At 39.1% G+C, this 18,857-nt stretch overlaps 1 long non-coding RNA gene across 1 annotated transcript in view; it reads left to right on the top strand.

Annotated features, from left to right (window-relative positions):
• Positions 1-442: 442 nt before the first annotated feature.
• LOC135445874 (uncharacterized) overlaps positions 443-18,857 on the top strand; it is a 70,757-nt gene continuing 52,342 nt past the window's right edge. Inside the window, exon 1 of the long non-coding RNA XR_010439628.1 lies at positions 443-548. This is a non-coding gene — a long non-coding RNA (uncharacterized LOC135445874). The remainder of the gene's footprint in view (positions 549-18,857) is intronic.

Raw genomic sequence — 18,857 nt, 5'->3', positions numbered from 1 at the left:
CAGTCTAACACATCACTCATCCCACTCTCCACCAGGTAGCCTGTGCATGTGTCTGAAAGCAGCATGCAGCAAAAAAAAAAGACAGCCAGGCATAGCTCTGTATTTCTTCAGACAGCAGGGACCCCTTTCTGACCCGTTCAGTGTGCAACTCTGCTCACGCTCTCTATTTCTGAAATCCTTCCTTGTTCTCTTCACATCTCCATTGTAGTCTCACAAAAGAAATGTGTTTTCTTCAACAAGGTTTTGATACCCAGAGAAAGAACACCCACCTATTCTCTGTGTTCATTTCTGCTCTGCTGCTACAACCTGCTGATTGCAGAGGGAACGTTTTGCTTCCATTATATTTTAAATAAAATGATAGGCTGTCTGCATAGGCAATCCATTAGCCTTACGCAGCCTAGTCACTGTTAATTATAGGTTTTAGACTTCAGTTAGCTGGGTCAAAATTCTCCATTTTTCAGTGGAAAGCTGTGTCATTTAAATGCTCTCTTCTGTGCACCACTCATTCACAGTTCTGCTGCTCAAAACTCAGCAGTGAATCTTCTGTGGTAAGTGAACATCTTCTTTTTCAGTTTGTGCTCAGAACAGAACCTAAAGCAAAAACCTCATGAAGCAGGGTTCACTCTGCAGACGAGTGATTTGTTTCACAGTATGTTGGTGTGAAGTGGAAAACACCTTGTAAATTTGAAGCTCTTTATGTTATCTAAGAGATGGAGCTGTGAAGTGAGGTGGCGGAGCCAATTTGGAAATAATGTTTATTTCAGTGTTTGAGGGTTTTTCCAGAGCAAAGCTTGAGTTTGGGATCAGAGCCAGCAAGGGATGTTTATTGCAAATGTAAGCTTTTCAAATGGAAATGGAAATTTTATGTAAAACTGTTTAGTCAACTGTCACTTTGTGTTAAACTTAAAAAAAAAAAAAAAAAACAAAAAAAAACACACAAGTGCAATGTCTTGCTTTTTAAAAACCATTTCTACCGTGAAGTTCAAGGAAGTGATCTGTAAAAACCTTGATGCTGCAGGTTTGTTTTTGTGGTGTGTTTGGAATGCAGTGGCCAAGGCCCTGGTGTTCCTGCCTGCACCCAGGGGATGCTGATCCCGCAGAGGAGGGAGGCAGGCAGGGGCACTGCCCTGCCACCCACCCCTCCTCCGGAGCTCTGTACAGGGGCTGTGCCTGCAGCAGGGACCTGTCCCCTCGGCTCCGCGTGTTTGGGCAGGGAAAGGGATTCCCACTGCTGCCCCGACCTCAACAGCGCCTGGTGAGCATCAAGGAGGCTCTGGTTTGCAGAGGGACAAGGCTGCAGCACAAGGGAAGGAAAAGATAATGCAGCCTTGCTTTCTCCTCAGGAAACATGAAGTGACAATTTCTAGAACAGTCATGAAGCCTTTATTATTGTTATTGTTGTTATTTTTTATTGGTAACTTCCATGTAGCATTATCCTAAACCACAAATGATTCAAGATAGCAGAAGTTGTCCTTTCCTGGCAATATATTGAAGTGTTTTAACTGATAGGAGCAAATAATAGGAAGATATGCTGAAGAGAATTAAGGAGTCACATGAAATCTAGAGTACTGAAGCCATGAGAGTTTTGGTGGGCTGATTCTGTGTGAAACTGGCTGCAGAACTCTGGCAGACAAGAACAAAAGCCACAGTGATGGCATTTTGTCACCTTTTTCTGCTTTGTTGTTTTGGTTGGTTGGGGGTTTTTTTCCCCTTTTATAATAGAACAGTAATTTCATGACAAAATGAAAAGAGGGTCCCTTCACTCAGGAGGCATGGAAATGGTGGTGTAAGGAATTCAGGTCAGATATTTGCACTATTTCCTAAACACAGGCAGTGACTTTACATCAGTGTTACATTTGGTTTCCCACTAAATTTCTCTGAGACTGCTGTTTGTTCATGAATGTTCAAAATAGTGATGAAGAAGAGTTACAGTGAAGTAGGAGCTCAAACCTCATTCAATTTCAGTAGAATACTGCACAAGAGTTTATTATTGGAAATTTTGTAAGCTGCTAAGTCGGTTGGAGAATTTTACTGATGAGTACTGCTTTTGTGGATGCCTTTCTAAAATGTTCTAAAAATGGTAGGGTCTCTATTAGAGCTGAGTAAGAAAAGAATAAAATCAGAATGTAAAGTGGCCATACTGTATCTGTACAAAACCTAGTCCTCTCATACATAAATTTCTAAACTTTGTGCGAATAAACTGTTCAGGTTGAGGCAGACCAAGTGTCTAGCATACTCTCTTCTTACGAAACAACTGATAAGTTTAAATGTTACAGTAGATGTGCACCTCTACCTTAACCAGTGTTTCTTTTATGGTGCCATACAAATAGCAGAAGGTTGAAAAAAGAATGGTTTACATATGTCACTGCAGAGATAAACAGATCACTGTTCAGGTTTTTTCTCTTTATGACTCAGTTTTAGAGTGACAACTATTTGAAAGTAATTTAATGTCGTTTCATTAAAGGTTAATGGTATTTCTATTTTATGAGAGTTGAATACCACACAGATTTTGCTAGAAATGCAATTCTTTCATTTTCTTTAATTGTTCTTCTGCAGTAGCTTCCTGTGAAACTATTAAGTCATACGATAGCTTTTATTGAACAGAAGTCTGCATTAAAGCAAGTCTAACACAATTCAATTGAAAAGGTTATTTAGTACCTAATGTGTCAATGTCTTCACTAAAAGTGGATTTTCGTTTGTGCATTAAACGATTAGTATTAAAGTTCAAAACAACCGTTGTCTTGCAATTTAGAAACACAGGACACAATTTTTCTTGGTCCCTATGGTCACTCACTAAGCCCTAATTATGGAGGCACTTCCCCCTAGTGGACAAGAAGATATTTCTATTGCAGTGCTTCTCAGACCCACTCCAAATTTGGTCAGGATTTAGGGAAAAGCTGTCCTTAAAAAGGCAGAGAGCAGGAACTGAGCAGTCCCTTCTGAAAGGGGAGAGCAGGATGAGGAGGGGGATTTCTGAGGGATGGCTCAGGACTGGCGGGCCTGGACACAGCCAGGCCGTGGGCAGTGGGGGCAGGCGGTCACAGAGCGCCACTGCCTGCAATTTCCACAGGGATAATGGGGACAGCCAAAACAGAGCTGCCTGAGGAACTGCAGAAGGCTCTCCTGATGCCAGAGGACAGCTTTCAATATTGATAAATGCAAATTAGTGCACCTGAGTTAAAATAAACACACACAGTAATCGGCTCTGTGTTAGCCCTTAGCTGCCAGAGAAAGATCCTGGAGTCACTGTGATCTTGGTGTTCGTTCTTCAGAAATATCATCAGTGGTAGAGAAGTTAAACTAAATGTTTGAAGCAATTAAAATAATGAAATTTGAAAGAAATATTGTGCACATGTGTGCAACACCTATGAGATTATAGGAGGATGGTTTGGACCAAGCCCTCTATTGGCAGATAGGAAGAGCATTACCTTCTGGCCCACAGTGTAAGAAGAGCATGGAACTTTGCAGCAGGTCCGGAGGATGACCATGAAGTTGGTGGGAACACTGGAGCATCACCCCTGCAAAGGCTGAGACAGCTGGGCTGTTCAGCCTGGGGAAGAGAAGGTTGTGTGGAAACCTCACAGCAGCCTTCCAGTGCCTGAAGGGACCTGCAGGGAAGCTGAAAGGGAACTCTTCATCAGGACCTGCCGGGATAGGACAGGGGGTAATGGGCACAAACTGAAAGAGGGGAAAATTAGGCTAGATATTAATAAATCCTTTGCTATGAGGTTGGTAAAACACTGGAACAGGAGGTTGTGGGTGCCCCAACCCTGGCACTGCTCAAGGCCAGGCTGGATAAGGCCTTTAGCAACCTGGTCTAGTGGGAGGTCTCCCTATCCATGGCAGTGATGGTCATAACTAAATGTTCTTTAGGCCTGTCTTGATGATCTTCCAACCTCTAAGATTCTATAGTCCTTTGGTCTTAAAAATTTGTAGAAGTGTGACACAGCTTCCACACAAGACAAGACTAAATCAGAGTCAAAAGCAGAAATGGAAAAGAGGACACTCCAGCCTGAAAAAGAGGCAGCTAGAATAATGTATACTGAATGTATATAATATCATTAAGGCTAGGCAGAAGGAGAATTGGGGCTTTTATTCCCATTTCTCATATCAGAATGAGTAACAGATGTTCTAATACTCTCATTATCACAAAAAGTTGAAAGTGTAAATAGCCTCCAAAGAGAATTATATGGAATTGATAGAATATAGTTCTGTTGACACCTACTAAGTACAACCATCTCCTTGAAGCCTCCCTCTCACAAAGACCCTGAGCTTCTGACTCTGAGATATTAGTTGGGTTTGCCATGGGCAAAACCACCGTATGCCTGGGTTTGATTCCACATACTCTTTTGTTTGGGGTGGGAGATGGGCTGGCAGTTTCAAATCTGTAGATGAAACATGGCCAACTTTAGTCATCCTTACTGTACTACATATATTCATAAGGACTTTAAAATCCTATTAAAACATTTATCACTTATATTTAGAATGGATACACTGTTGAGATATCAATGTTACCAGTTCTTGAGATTTTTTTATCATAAGTCTTTTTTTAATTACTTCATTATTTTATTTTTCTGACAGCTCTAACCACAGGTGAACTTGCAGTTGAAAGCATCTTTAAAAATTTAACCAGATATTTGAAAAAATCTAACTGCAGCTTGTGTAGAAAAGCTTCATGATGTGCATCCAAATCTTTGGGGGAAAAAAGTAGTAAATATTAAGGAAAAAAAACCCCAATATCTGGTGATTGGTTAAAAACCAATATATGGTTTTTAACGTCAATTTTATAAGCCTTTCCTCCTAATGCATGCACATACTAGCATACCTTTTTTATGAAGGTATGTGGTAGAGAAAAGAAGTGGTAGTGAAATGTTTTAACCATGTACTGTGTAAATCATTAAAATCTCAAGCCCTTGTGTATCTTGCAAGGAATATGGACTAAATTTGGTCTATAAAGATAATGTAATTGGTTTGTAGACAGTTTCTTTTAAATGTAATGTGCATGTGTAAAACTCAGTGGAGTAATATAGGTCTTCACATTCCATGCAAATTTATAATAGTGGCAATAAATTAAACATCAATGTTTACCTTTTTCCCTTGCTGGCTTAACCACAAAAACCTAAAAGCTGTTTAATGGCCCTTTGATAAATTTTTAGAAGAAATGAGGAATCTGGAACCATAAGAGCAGTTCAGACATTGCACATCACTTAGACACCTCGTACACAAGAAAATTCATTAGAGGGAAAAAGAAGGCATGGTTGGAGAGTAAGGGTGTTTGTGACTGCCAAAGCATGCCAGTAAAAGGACTGAGGGCAGCTGAATGCAAGAACAGGTCCATGCAAAAATAAAATCAGAAATAAAAGTTTAAAAAGAAACAAACTACAGAACCTTTCACAGCTCATTTATTTCTAATATGATGACGGCTATAACAAATTTTATGTTTGAACACTTTAGACTGAATTTTTCATGTTCCACTGTAAATAATAATGATTAGTCAAACACATTATTTTCCAATATTTTCTATGCTAAAATTGCCAAGCAGAACATTTAACTAACAAGTTCATTCAAGGTTCAACCAGTAATTTTAAAACAATCATTTTGTTAGCTCACTGTTCCTTGTGGTGGTGCAGAAGGACATTCATTTTCAAATCTTTTTTTCTCTTATCCGTCCTTTGCCACTCCATTTCCATCCTGGAGGAAAAAGTGGAAGAAATATCTGTGCTATTCAATCTGCAGATAGAGTAGTAATTAAAAATTGGTTAAACTTCCACATGTAGGGAGAGGATACCCCTGTGTTACTCAGGCTGGGACTGGATAAGCTTCATGATTCATGTGGCTTGGCTGCTCCTGAGATTTTAGTTAACAAAAAAAGCCCCTTCACGCTTGTTGGCAGGAGGTAGCTAAGGACACGGACCATCACACAGCTGTGATGTGGATGCATTTGAAGTCTTCCAAAAATCAGAACAAGTTCCATGACATTTTCAGACTTTTTTTCACAACTTACTATGGCAGCAAGCAGATCCCCTTTTTTCAAAAGTGGGAAAAGGTGGGGAAAGATATAAAGTATCTGACAACTCTAAATTATCCCCTATCATAAACTTTCTACTGTGTCATAGATTGTTTCTATGGTTGATACATATTCCCAAATGAGGATGTGAAAATATATTCTTTTTCTGTGGAAAAAGTCTAAAACATATAATATTCTATTAAACTAATCCTTTGCTGTCATCAGGTGATGGCCCAAAAAAGCCCCCCCCCCCCAATAAAAATGTTGTTGCAGAACACTTAGGACTTTTATATATTCCCCACTTCTGCATGCCAGAGGGCTTTCATGCCTAATGTTGCTCACTGGAAGACATTTTGCTGCTTAGAATTGGTTCTCACATCAGATGCAAGTGTTTTAATTCAAGATTAACTATATGGGATGGCTTAAAGCTCTGAATGCAGCTCTTTGTGCCCACACATATTGAATGCCACGGCCAACTGAATGCCACTCCTCATTCAAGCCAAGTTACAATTAAAAAAAATGCTATTTCTAAACCAGCCAACATGGATACAGAAGCTTTTTGACACACAAGTGGCAGAAGTTAAAGGTCTGTGTTCCATACACTTGTGCAAAGATCAAATCTGGGTTACCAAGCTGTGCTGCTGCCAGTCTGCCCCTAGTCCAGGTTCTTGGGGGCTCAGCTCTCTTGCACATTTATACTCAGTGAATGTGCTGTAAACACATGCAGCCTTTTGTATTGAACCCTTTACTTGGAATCTCGTTCAGCATCAGCTCTTTTTCGTTGGTGATTATTGACCTTCAAGACTGACAAACTTCTCTGGAAGCAATTTTGCCCCTCTGCCTTCCATGCTCTGGAAGTGCTCATATGCCTTTGGCAGAATGATCATGATCTGTTGTACTTGATTGAATTATTGACTACTTGACTAAATAATAACCTGAATTAGGAAATTGTTAATTTATGAATGAGAAAATGGGGAAATCTCATTGAGAGTTTTTTCCACATGAAGCTTATGTTTTGTATTTTTATGTAAGCCACCAACTGCTCTGAAAGAAAGCTGTAAATACAGTTGATGCGTGTGGCTCATTACCAGCTCTGGCTCTCATTCAAAAGTAGAAACCTGTGTGACTTACTGTTAGGAGGTGAGAGAGAGCCTGGGGCAAAAACCGGGAACAATGACTTATTTGCTTTATTCTTTAACAAAAATTGCTACTTCTGTGTCTGATGGTAAAGCCCACACCATCTTGAAGTCCTGAAACATACTAGAAGTTAGGGTGTTGCATAATGTACCATTAACACAAGGAACAGTATGTTTGTCAGATGCAAAAATCACAAATAAAAAGACTTCAAGAAATAATCCAATTATGCTTTGGAAATGCCAGCAGAACCTTTAGAGCAAGGAATAAAACAGAATAAAATAAAAGCATGGTAGGATGATTTCTGCTCTGTCTAGTTAACTAATGATAGAATAATTAAAGCTTTTGCTCTTTAGCATCAGGAAAAGGGAGAAGGTCTTCGATATGTCAGCATAATAGCTTTCATAAGGAAGACATGTCATGGTGTTTCTTCCATTGTTGTACTAAAATTCAAGTGAGGAAATCTGATAAAGCACAAAATGTCCTTTTCTTGGAACATCATCATGTTCTATGACAAGTCTAAGACAAGTTGGAAGAGAGAAGTTGAACATGAGGTGTCAGAAAGTTACTAATACTGTTCAAATCTATGAATCATTAGCAACAGATGTAGAGTAAATGAAAAGTTGTCTGTAAATTACATGAGTAAAATTGGAGAGCCACTGTAGTGGTTTTGCATTGGGTTTCTATCCATGTAGCTCATGGAGAAGTACAGTGCAAAGATGTTAAGCTCCTTAAGAAGCCATGCTTCCAAAGAAAGATGAATAAATAAATAAAAACCAATAGTGAAGTAAACATAATTAAAGCTAGCTCAGGCATGTGCTTAGGGAAAATATGAGTATAGCTTTGATGGAGATTTACAGGTTGATCTCTGTTCCAGACACTTGTATGAAACACATAGCATTACTAGTGACCTAAACCAGTTCAAAGCAATACAAATCAGCACTATTGTGCCTAACAGAATTTGCCTTGACAGAAGCAAAGGAAACTTCATTTTGAGTATGGCACAAAGGGAAAGCATGAGAATTGCCTGCTTATCTTAGTCTATCTTATGCTGAAAATGCTTCAAATGCATTTAAAACAAGAAATGAAAATGCACAGTTTTCTGAACATTATAGTTTTCCTCCACATAATTATTACACATCTATTACTCTTTTGTGACTGGATAATGGTGTGTGGTTCCCAGAGCATAGTCGAAAAGAAGCTGCATTAAAGGCAGGAGCCAATTTCTCTTGAGGAACTGAATTGAGCATGGCTGGTGCCATTGTTGTGTGGCTCGCACAAAACACGCCCTCCACCTTCTCAGGCAAACACACAGGGGTGCCCTTTTAAGGATATGTTGAAAACAAGCTATTTGAAGAAGCCTATTTAGAAAAAAAATAGAAAAGAATAAAAGCACACCTTTTAGAATCTCTGAACTACATTTCATCTATTTAATGTGGAGACTCTGTAAAGTATAGAAGCGGTCATTTCCCCATGGGTGTTGGAACTGATTATTTTTAAAATTTTTGTCCGCTGCCTATTTCTGGCTCATCTGAACTTTCTAGTTTCTGTGAAGCTACAGGACAAACTTCCCCCTCTGCCAGCAAATGGAAACCTTTCATAATTCAATCCTTAACCACTTTCTTTGAGTGCTCTATTCTCCCTCCAAGTTCTCCTGTGTAATACCACCTTTGCCATAAAGCCTTTCCCATTGAAATTTCTGGTTGAGATGAAGGAAAAAGACAAGGTCAAGCAAGAGTAGAAAGAAAGTTCCCAGACAAGTCCTCTCAGGTGCCCTGGCTGGGAAAGGGAAAGCTAGCATTATAAGAACTGAGCTGTGCAAAGTATAACGCACATGGATATCCCAGCTGGATGGAGACTTCCCAGCTGGGTGTAGGCAGCAGCCTTGTTCCAGCAGTTCAGCCACATCTCTTGACATGACTTCAGGTAGCTTCAGAGTTCTTTAAGCTATATCCTAAGCTTTCTAAATTAATATATTCTCCATACATGAGCTTACACATGTCTTTTCTGCAATTGCTGTATTTCTAGAAAGAAAGAAGTAGCAAAATTCAGCAAACTGAAAAAAAAGGTAGGTGTAGATTGTATGTAGTGAAAAAATTCTGAAGGCAGTAGAACAGCTTGTCCAGAGAAGTGGTGAATGCTCCCATCCCTGGAAATGTTCCAGTCCAGGCTGGATGGGCTTTGAGCAACCTGGTCTAGTGAAAGATGTCCTTGCCTATGGCAGGGAGTTGTAGCTGGATGATCTTTGAGGTTCCTTCCAAGTCAAACCATTCTATAAATGGAACAAATCCTGGATGGTCACTGAAGCCACCAGCATTCCCTGCCCTGGGGCTGACAGGCTGAATTATTGTTGCCAAGCCTAACCTGACTTGCACCTGGCACTGCGTGTGACAGTGGGCAATGTGTCAGCCAAGCACTCACTGCTCCAGCACCTCAGCTGAACAAACAGCTCTAAGTAAGCCCTTTGCATGGATTTTTAGTAGAGTTTGCAATGTCGGTGCACTTCCAAACTCAAAAGAATTCTTTCCTTTCTCTTCTAGAAGCGTCATCTTGCTTGTTTTGAATTTTTAGTCATGTTTTAGACTTAGAAGATAGTGTTTAATCTAGATGCTGTGCTTATTTTTGCACATGTGTGTCTTTGGAGATTTAGTTTCCTTTTCCTGAATCTTTAAATTTTACAATTTTTTGTAGCTGCTTTTTAACTTTGATAGTTAATTAAACTCAGGTTAACCTATATCATCATATTTGAAAATGGCAATTCTGCTCCCCATCTTTTTCATTGTTAGTTTGTATATAATTAGGAAAAGGGAGGGAAATTCTTTATTGTACCTATTAAAAATTATCAAAAATAGCAAAAGGATTTATATGTCTTTTGTCTTCAAGTAAATTTTCTGCAGCAAATTTCCTTTTGATGTGTGACTCTATTGGTTGGGTTTGTTGTTTGGGTATTTTAATTTTCTCCTATATGTTGGTTTAATGTATTAACTACCTTAGTGAGGATTTGAATGATTTAGATGTCTGTGATGTCAAAAAAAGAAGATACTAAGTACATATCTGGATAGGATTGCTAATTCATTGTGCATTAAAATGCAAAATTCATTTTGAGCCCTGCTTGGCTGTTTGGCAGCTCTTTTCATTTAAAAGTTGTACTCATTTCAAGTTTTAATAGGTTTTCTGATTTCATTTAAAAAAGAACAAAGCCATGGACTAGAGACAGTGTTCCAGGTGGAATTTCCAAAGCCCTTAACCATCTGTCTACGTGCAGTCACACAAAAAAATGCAGTGTGTGATGCAGGTATCTAGGCTACCTATTTAATCACTGATGCACAAGGTTGCTTTGGCAATGCATAAATAAATAATAATAAATAAAAAAGGGAAAGGACTTAGAGTGAATAGGGACCCATCCTATATATGACATGATGCATTAAAAGTTGTCCCAGTTTGTCCTAATCTGGTATTGCTTTAAACTTGCCCTAGCTGTTAAATGCTTTAATTCCATAAAACAGGAGGTTGCAGCCACACAATCTAGGCAAAAGTTAATATATTTGGACAAATAGCACTGATTTCCTCTGGCTTTGAATGATATTCATACTAAAATTATTTCCCCAGGAAGGAAGGAAGGCATTAAGAGTAAATGCTGATGCTTGGAGTAAAACATCAGCTCTGCTGTGGTTTTACCCCTAATATGCAGGGTTTATAATTCTTTTGTACATACCCAGATGCATTCCTTATAAACTTCACATATTCCATAGGAACAAGTATCAGAGCCACTACCAGCCCCAAAACTTGTCCTATTAACCACAGAAAGTGCCCAAATAGCATGGAGATAGCCACAGAACAAGAAACTTCATTGTTCACACATAGTTTTCTCAAACTATTAGACCACTGTTTTGCACAAACCTAATCTATTCATCTTTGTGCAAATGTTTCATCATTCATCTGACAGCAAAGTCTGTCCTACATATTGCTTTTATACAGTTGAATATTCTGCACTTCCCTTGTGCTTTTATGAATCAAACATAAAGACCTAGTTCATGAGAAAGAAATGTGCACAAGGTCAGAGAAATGAATTTTGTGATATATTGCCCTGAGCTCAATGTACAAGTAGCAATTGCTACCATTGTATACTGCATGCTGAAAGCTGAATTAATTTCTCTCTGCATTTTACATTCTGCTTGATTCCCCCCTGCCTCCGCCACTGGAAAATTCTACCTTTCCCTTTGAATGCTACATTCCCCAGCATTCTTTCAGCTGGAATAGACCCCTGTGATGATTGCTACTTTGTTAGCTTCAGGAGGCACCAGAGACAAAAAGAGTTGTGTCTCTGGCTACCTCAGGGCCCTGGGAAGCTGTTGTGCCCTCCATCATCTGCAGAAGTAGGGACAGAGAGGACAGAGAGGAGCAGCAAGATGCAGAGCTGCCCTCTGAGCCTCAGGCACGCCTTGGTGCCATGTCCTGGCATGGGGCAGCAGCCAGTGCTGAAACTGGGGCCATGCTGAAGGCAGCAAGGCTAGATAGGCATGGGGTTATAGCTCCTGCAGGAAAAACCTTTAGCCACATTATTCCCAGTTTCCTCAGTGATGAAACAACTCCAGATTTTGTTTCTGCCCCATTCCTCTGTCTGCACAGTGGCTAAAATAATTTCCAAGGGTACAGAGGCAATTTTTTTAAAGATGTCTGTGTATTAGCAAGTAGGACAGTGCAATAGGAGCAGATCTACCGAGCAGAACAGTTGGTGCTGCAGGTGCAACACCCACACTGCATGTATTCATGGAGATGGAAGGGGTAGCTCAGACCAGCCCCTGGTCCCATCTTTCAGCTCAGCATGGATCTGGGAAGAGCCAGGTTTGCACACTCTGAGATACAGCATAAGAAACAGGCATGGATTGGAGATCCACCGCAAAAACTGTCCTGATAGGATCCAAATATTAATATACACACACCTGCCATCAGCTCCCACTTCAGCACCAATATAGAAGGTATGCTTCCAAAAACCTCACCACATGGAATGCTAAAATCATTTGAAGGTGTGCTCAGTCAGTATCAACAGATGAGTGCAGTTAGAAAACATGGTCTCACCTAGCAGCATAGATAGTCAGGAAAAGTTAAATCCTAATTGCAGCATTGGCCATCTAAATACAGAGCTCTGAAATCTTGAGGATCTGGTCTGTAAAAGTTCTGGTTCAGCTGCTTATTTTTGGTATGGGGTGATGTTATTTCCTGATGTCAGCTCTAAGCCATTTATTGAAAACCTTGTGGTTTCAGTATCATCTGTAATTCCAGGTCCAAAGGTCACAAGATAAACAGAACCTCTCCTTCCTCATTATGAGGAAGAATTACAGAGCATACATTCTTAAGGATGGTTGTAAGTGAATCCTATTAATTGAAAGGTAATAATTGCAATTCTGAATATTTTACCAATAGTATTTTGTATTCTTCTACCTGGCATTTGTCGTTTTTTGCTCTTTTGTGCAATGAGTGACTATCTGATTAAGAGCTTCCTAAAGAGGATTAAGAAAGGAATACAGTTAGTAAAGACTTGAATAATACTGCCCTTCCCACCATGAACCAGGAATAATGAAGCAAACATTGCTTTAGTTCTTTCTGGGAAGCAATGCAGAGTTGTCTTAGATAAAAGCTTATTTCTTTGAACAGAAAGTCCAAGGTTTCATTTCACTGTATGCAGTCAAATAAACCAGCAGCAGATTTGTTTCTTTGACCACAGTTTGAAGCCTCTGTGATTGTGCACTTGGCCCACCAGCCTTCTAGAAGCTTATCTTTAATCTCTCAGAGTGATTTGCATCTTGTTTTTCTGGTCGTCTGATTTCAATCAGAAACCTGAAAAACTGAGTGGGGAATGCCAACATCTGCCCACACATTTCCATCCCTACACAAGCAACACACACCACCTTGAGACTTCCTGAGGGGCCTGGCATGTGTTTTTAGCTTCGTTACACGCAACTGAATTTCAATGCAAAACGTTGAGCTGTCTCATAAAGGAGCTTATGTCTTCCTGTTCTTTTAAATACAACCCCCAAAACACTTGTGCTCACTTGTTTTGATATGTTTTTTTCCCAGTTCACTGTAAGCAAAGTGAAACTCAAAATGTGAAGGTGTCTCTTCAGGTGTCTGAAAGGTAACCACCTTGTTCTGAAGGAGGTTTGGAATAAGGAACAAATTGAAACAACAAGTACCATGGCTGTGAAAATATCAAAATGAAGTTGTTTTGGCAGAAAGAGGAAGCTGAACAGCTTTCATATAGCACAAGCAGTCCCTAAGCAATACTTCTAAACAGTTTGCTAGATAGCATGTCTGCCTCATTCAGCAGGAAGACAGATTTTTCCTGATTAATGCAACTCCTTGAATCTATTTTTTGCCTATGCATTCTCAAGGTCTCTCCATACTGTGTTTCAAAAAACTCTGGGTGTCCAAAGGCCTTTATTTTTTTTATCTGTAACTTTGAAAAATGACAAAGCAGCTCAGGCTGCTAGATAAATATTAGATGCTGCTTGAACTCTCAAAACTTCCCCAGTCAAAAGCCCAGACTATTATATTTTCATATACACTCTTTGCAGGTGTACATCTATTTCTCTGGCTAGAAAAGATTTTTAATTATTTCATTTATTAAGATGCTTACCATGCCAGCAAATTAGCATCCTAACTCTAGTCTTGACCTACAGAATGATTAATCTTCCTACATATATGTTAATGCCTTTCATAATCCATTAGTTCAGCTGTCCTCATTGCACAGCCACCTTCCACTTTGTCAAGTTTGTGCCATAATCTTAAAAATAAAACCTTTCATTTCAAAAGAGTGGGTTAGAAGTCTGCTGACAATTATGTGGCAGAGAAACAGAGAGTTTAAAACAAGGAGTTAAAATGTCTCAGAATGAGGACAAGTCCTTTAACACAATGTTTACAATTTTTAATTTAAATGGTTCAATATAAATCAAATAGCTTTTTTTCTGTGGAATATATTACACAGTAGTAGAGACTGTCCTTTTTAAGTGAAAAGAGTTGATTTCTGAGCAGGATGTTGGGGCAGAGAGGAATGAGGAGTGTAGAGGACAATGTCCTTCTTAGAGAAAAGCATGGTAAATTTATATTTCTCAAACCTTTCTGAGGTTTATCTGAAATAGGGATTAAATCAAGTCTCTGTTGTATGGCAAGTAACACAGAATAATAGAGTCAGACTCCATAGCAGGTTTGAGATAAATCCAAATGGAGAGATCAGTAGATGAGTTCCTCTGCTCCTGTTGAAACCTGCCAGTCACAAGCATCAATTTGTAACATATCTGTGCTGTTTTCAGACTGAAAATACCACATAAAATGATGCCAGCTCAAATCAAGATCTTAAGATCTGGTGTTTGACTACTTTTATCTATGAAGACACACACAGTTTTGGCAGAAATCAGTAATGAGCATGGTAGCAGCTCTCAGGCACATTATATCCTCTTTAAAAATTCCATCCTCTGCATTATTTATTGCTAATGACCTTCCAACTTCTAGAAGCTTGTAGCTGCTTAGATGGAGCAAAGGGTGCAATTAATTTCTGTCCTGATTTCATAGCTGTTGTTTCAAGGTTTGCCAGTACTACAGGTAATGCTGAATCTTGCCATCCCTGGGAGGAGATGGCTGTCAGCAGCTCAGGGGCAGCTGAATCCTGGAAAGCCATTGGTGTTTGTCCCATGTGCTCCTCTAGCAATAGTCATCACCTCCATGACCAACCATCTCTTTGCACAGCAGCAGCCAAATTGGCTTCCCAGGTGGCAAAGGCAGCGTGGTCGTGCTCTCCCTGCAGCATGCCATGGCATTGCTTTCTGGATGGCAGCAAAAGCAGCACAAATTCTGGTTTTGTACATAATATTTTTCTTTCAGGAGAACGAAAAGGCTCCTTTTAAGAATCCATAATAGTAAGCTTGGACCCTAACACCAGAAGTCTTGTTATTCACTGGTAAATAAGTACCAGCGGTACTCATTCAGTACCTGGATGATCCCTACATTCACTGGCATGATTGTGGATGAAACACCAAAAGTGGACTTTTTGGTTTTTATCCTAAGAGGTTTAAGCAGTACACATCACTGACACTATATTATGATTAAGCTTTCTCTATTACTCTTCACTCCTCTTCTTAGGGTGTCACCCTAAATATTTTTAATCTGACGGGGGAAAAGTAATCTATTTGTTACTTAATCTATTAAGTGGCAATAATCCATATAAATCTTGAAAGATAAATGGTTATATAGTAGTTTCCATTAGGTACAAAGACAGTATGAAGCTTGTTCTAACTGCCCCTACATGTCATACATGTCACCCTGCCCCTGGACTTTGCTAGCTGAGAGCTGAGATATTCTACCCCATGCTCAAATGCACATAAAATCTGCAAAAGACAGAAAGGAGAGGGGGAGAACTGCAGGTTTTTCTGCTTTTCTTCTGATTTGGTTTGGTTCAGCGTAGCCTCTTTTCCTCAAATTATGCCAAAAAATGTCTTTGTCCTGTGCCACTTCCTGTGCAGCTATGAAAACAAAGGTGTTCTTGTTGCTATAGGTCATGCAGCAGTATCGACTCTGACCCATTCCAGCAGCATCTTATGCTGCCTCTGACTAATTCTTGTCTTGCCCAATGCCTGTATCACCACTCTGTAGGGTGCTGCATATTGTATATGGTGTGGTATAGGCTTCCTGCATAAATGATGGTCATCAAAATGAGGTATGTGTACCTGTTCTAGGGCTTTTGGCACATATGGAATCATTGAGGTTGGGAAAGACCTCTAAGATTATCAAGTTCAATCACAACTGAGTTCACAACCCAACCTTCAAATGCCATCTCCACATGTTTTTTGAACTCTTCCAGACATATTTACTTGTGTGTACAAAGTATGTCACTGTCACCCGCTTGAAAGCATCTGAATATATAAGCTGTGTATATTGTTAACATGGATCTAAAAATACAATGTAAACACAGTTAAACCTGTCAATATTTGCACCTTGAAAGGAATTGTCCTTTTCTTTCAAAAGTTTCAGAGACAGGTCCTATGCATGACATTCACTGAGATGAACAAGCAGCATACATTTAGGCTTTGACAGAACCTTTGCTCAAAAGGTGGAGAAACAAAAAAAGCAACAGATCAAAGCAACACAACAAATCTGATAAGTTTTAATTAAGCATCAGCAGCTGTATCCTGTCTTCTCAGAAAAAGTCCCATTATTTGTGCTATGTAACATTAATGCTCACTGAATTGTAAAGCTCAGGGGAACTCAAGGCACAATTTGGAAGAGACAAACATTTGTTTTTCAGAAACAGATTCATTATCATTTGAAGTAGTGGTATAATCTAACCAGAGATCTTCTGGGAATATCTTTGAAGAGTTCTGTCTCTGCAAATAAATTTAATTTATAAGAAAAGGAAATAAAATGACTAAAAAGGACCAGATTAGTACCACAAAGAAAACACTGATTATATTTCTTCTAGGGGACATTTTACCCTTCAGAAAATCATCAGAAAAAAAAAAGCCAAAACAACCAAACAAACCTTATTTTAAAAGGAATTTTAAATAATGGATTAAATTCTACCTCATGGAGTGTTGAAAAACATGAAAATGGAGATGGCTTTGGCCACAGACTCCCAGAGGCAGATTTGAACTTTTGTCTTCTTAACAAAGCACTCTCAAAGTGGTTTAGAGCAATACCAGTAACAGCAAGATATTTCTCTAGAGATTCTGGCAACAGAAGCAGCACAGACTCGGTGCAGTTCCTGTAATTCAAGCATGGCTTTGGAGTATGTGCTCACACCTAGGCTGTATTTGTGCTTGCAGGAGTTTTTTGACTGCAAAGACATTTTCCTTACACAAAAATAATCACAGGACTAAATAAGCCAGACTCCTTCATCAGAACTTCTGATTAGAAGACAGACTTCTTGGGTCTGATAGATTTCTAAACTGTACTTGATACCAGAATTACAACTGATTAAAAAGATGCCCTGATATAATCTGTACCATTGAGAAGCCTCACCAGGGCAGAAATTTTCTGGAAACACAAAGTAGAGACAGTTCACTGTCTTAAGCCAGTGAGAACTAGCAAATAACAGGTAGTCAAGGGTAGATTTATTGCCAAATATAGCTGTTCCAGTGACACTTGCATCTCTCATTCTTATTGTACTCATTTAATAATTTTCAGTTTACTCAAAGGAAATTGCAGTAGATTCCTGTTTGTTAGCACCTGCCTACACAGCATCAACACTTCGGCGCTGCAATGTGGCCAGGCAGCTGCACAGGATAACAAAGACAAACAGCTTCTGCTGGCTGAGTCAATCAGCCATTGCTTCAGTGGGAAGTCCTGTATGATGTTTTTAGTCATTGTTAATTCTTGTAAATACTCTTGGCTGAGGAAAGGAAGGTGTGGAGCACAGCACCTCAGGCAGGGCACAGCCTGGAGCTATCTGGAGCTGCTCAGTGTGTTACTCACAGCTTCATATTAACAGCATCCTGACTGGCTAGCTCAGGCAAATCCCTGTTGGACTGCTCAGCTGAAAGTGCCTGTTGGAGAGCACCGAACACATTTAGATCCTATAACTAGCAATTAAACTGTCTATACTCTTCTCCAAAGTTGGTTGTGCCTGAAGATACTTCTCACAGCACAGTAGAATAGCTTTGAAGGTCTTTGATTTCTTCCTAAACTTGTCCTAATAATGCCCATAAGTAAGAATTTTCTTTAATCTAATGAAAATATTAGTGTGACTGGTGGAAAATTTTTTGACCTTGTCCCTTTTTCAATGTCAAATTTACTGACAGAGCTGTGAACCCACCTCATGCTGTCACAAGGCAGAACTGGCTGAAGGCAAAAATCCACCTACCTGCATTAGCATAGAAAGGCAGAAAAAGCTGCCAAAACAGGGCAAAAACTACAAGGAGACCTACTTTGTGAACTGTCTTGGAATAAGAACTTCAAAATATGGTGCATTCCCATAAGAATGATTTCGAAAGAGCGAACAAATAGAAAATATTTTTTTAATAAGAAAATCCTCAAAAAAAAAAAAAAAAAACAAATGAAAAGAAAAATATTGCTATAAATATGTGAGGGGGTAAATGTTAGAAAAATAATGTTATTTTTTTTAAATTATACAAAGAGAACTGCTTGGAAAAGAGGTTACAGTCTGTTCTTTTGTGGTTTTAGCTATTAATGATTTTTCTCCCTAAGAGAGTTATAACAGTGTCTAAGGAGGTCAAAAATTTTCTGCAAAAACCTTTTTGTGGACCAATGGCAAGACTTTTAACTAGAGAAGAAAAAATGGAAAATGTTTAACTGTAATAGTTGAATTTCTTTACAGATCTCTAAGTAAAAATTTTCTCAGACCAAAGGAAGAAAACTAGGCTTGCTTAACTTGTTCTTGCAAATACAGGTGTGTTGCATCTTAAGTCATCTGCCAGACTGCTCTCAGCACAATTGGCAATGCTCACACCTAAAACTGAGCTGCAAAGTCTAATTTTCACAGTTTGACTGCTAGGGAAGAAAGATTTTGAAACAACACAGACCTTAAAACAGCTATATTTTTGGGTTTGTTTCCTGATAATTAGTCTTCTGTCTAATAGTTATTTTTGCATTATTTCTTAATGTTCAACTTTTACTACTGTAATGATGGAATTAAGGACCAAATAGGAACCAAACCCACGTGTACTAAAAATTTTGCAAATACAGAGTAACTACAAATTCTTTTCCT

Source organism: Zonotrichia leucophrys, chromosome 3 (genome assembly GCF_028769735.1).
Source record: "Zonotrichia leucophrys gambelii isolate GWCS_2022_RI chromosome 3, RI_Zleu_2.0, whole genome shotgun sequence".
Lineage (NCBI taxonomy): Eukaryota > Metazoa > Chordata > Aves > Passeriformes > Passerellidae > Zonotrichia > Zonotrichia leucophrys.
The sequence above is the reverse complement of the archived record's forward strand: the minus strand, read 5'-3'. Positions and strand labels throughout refer to the sequence as shown.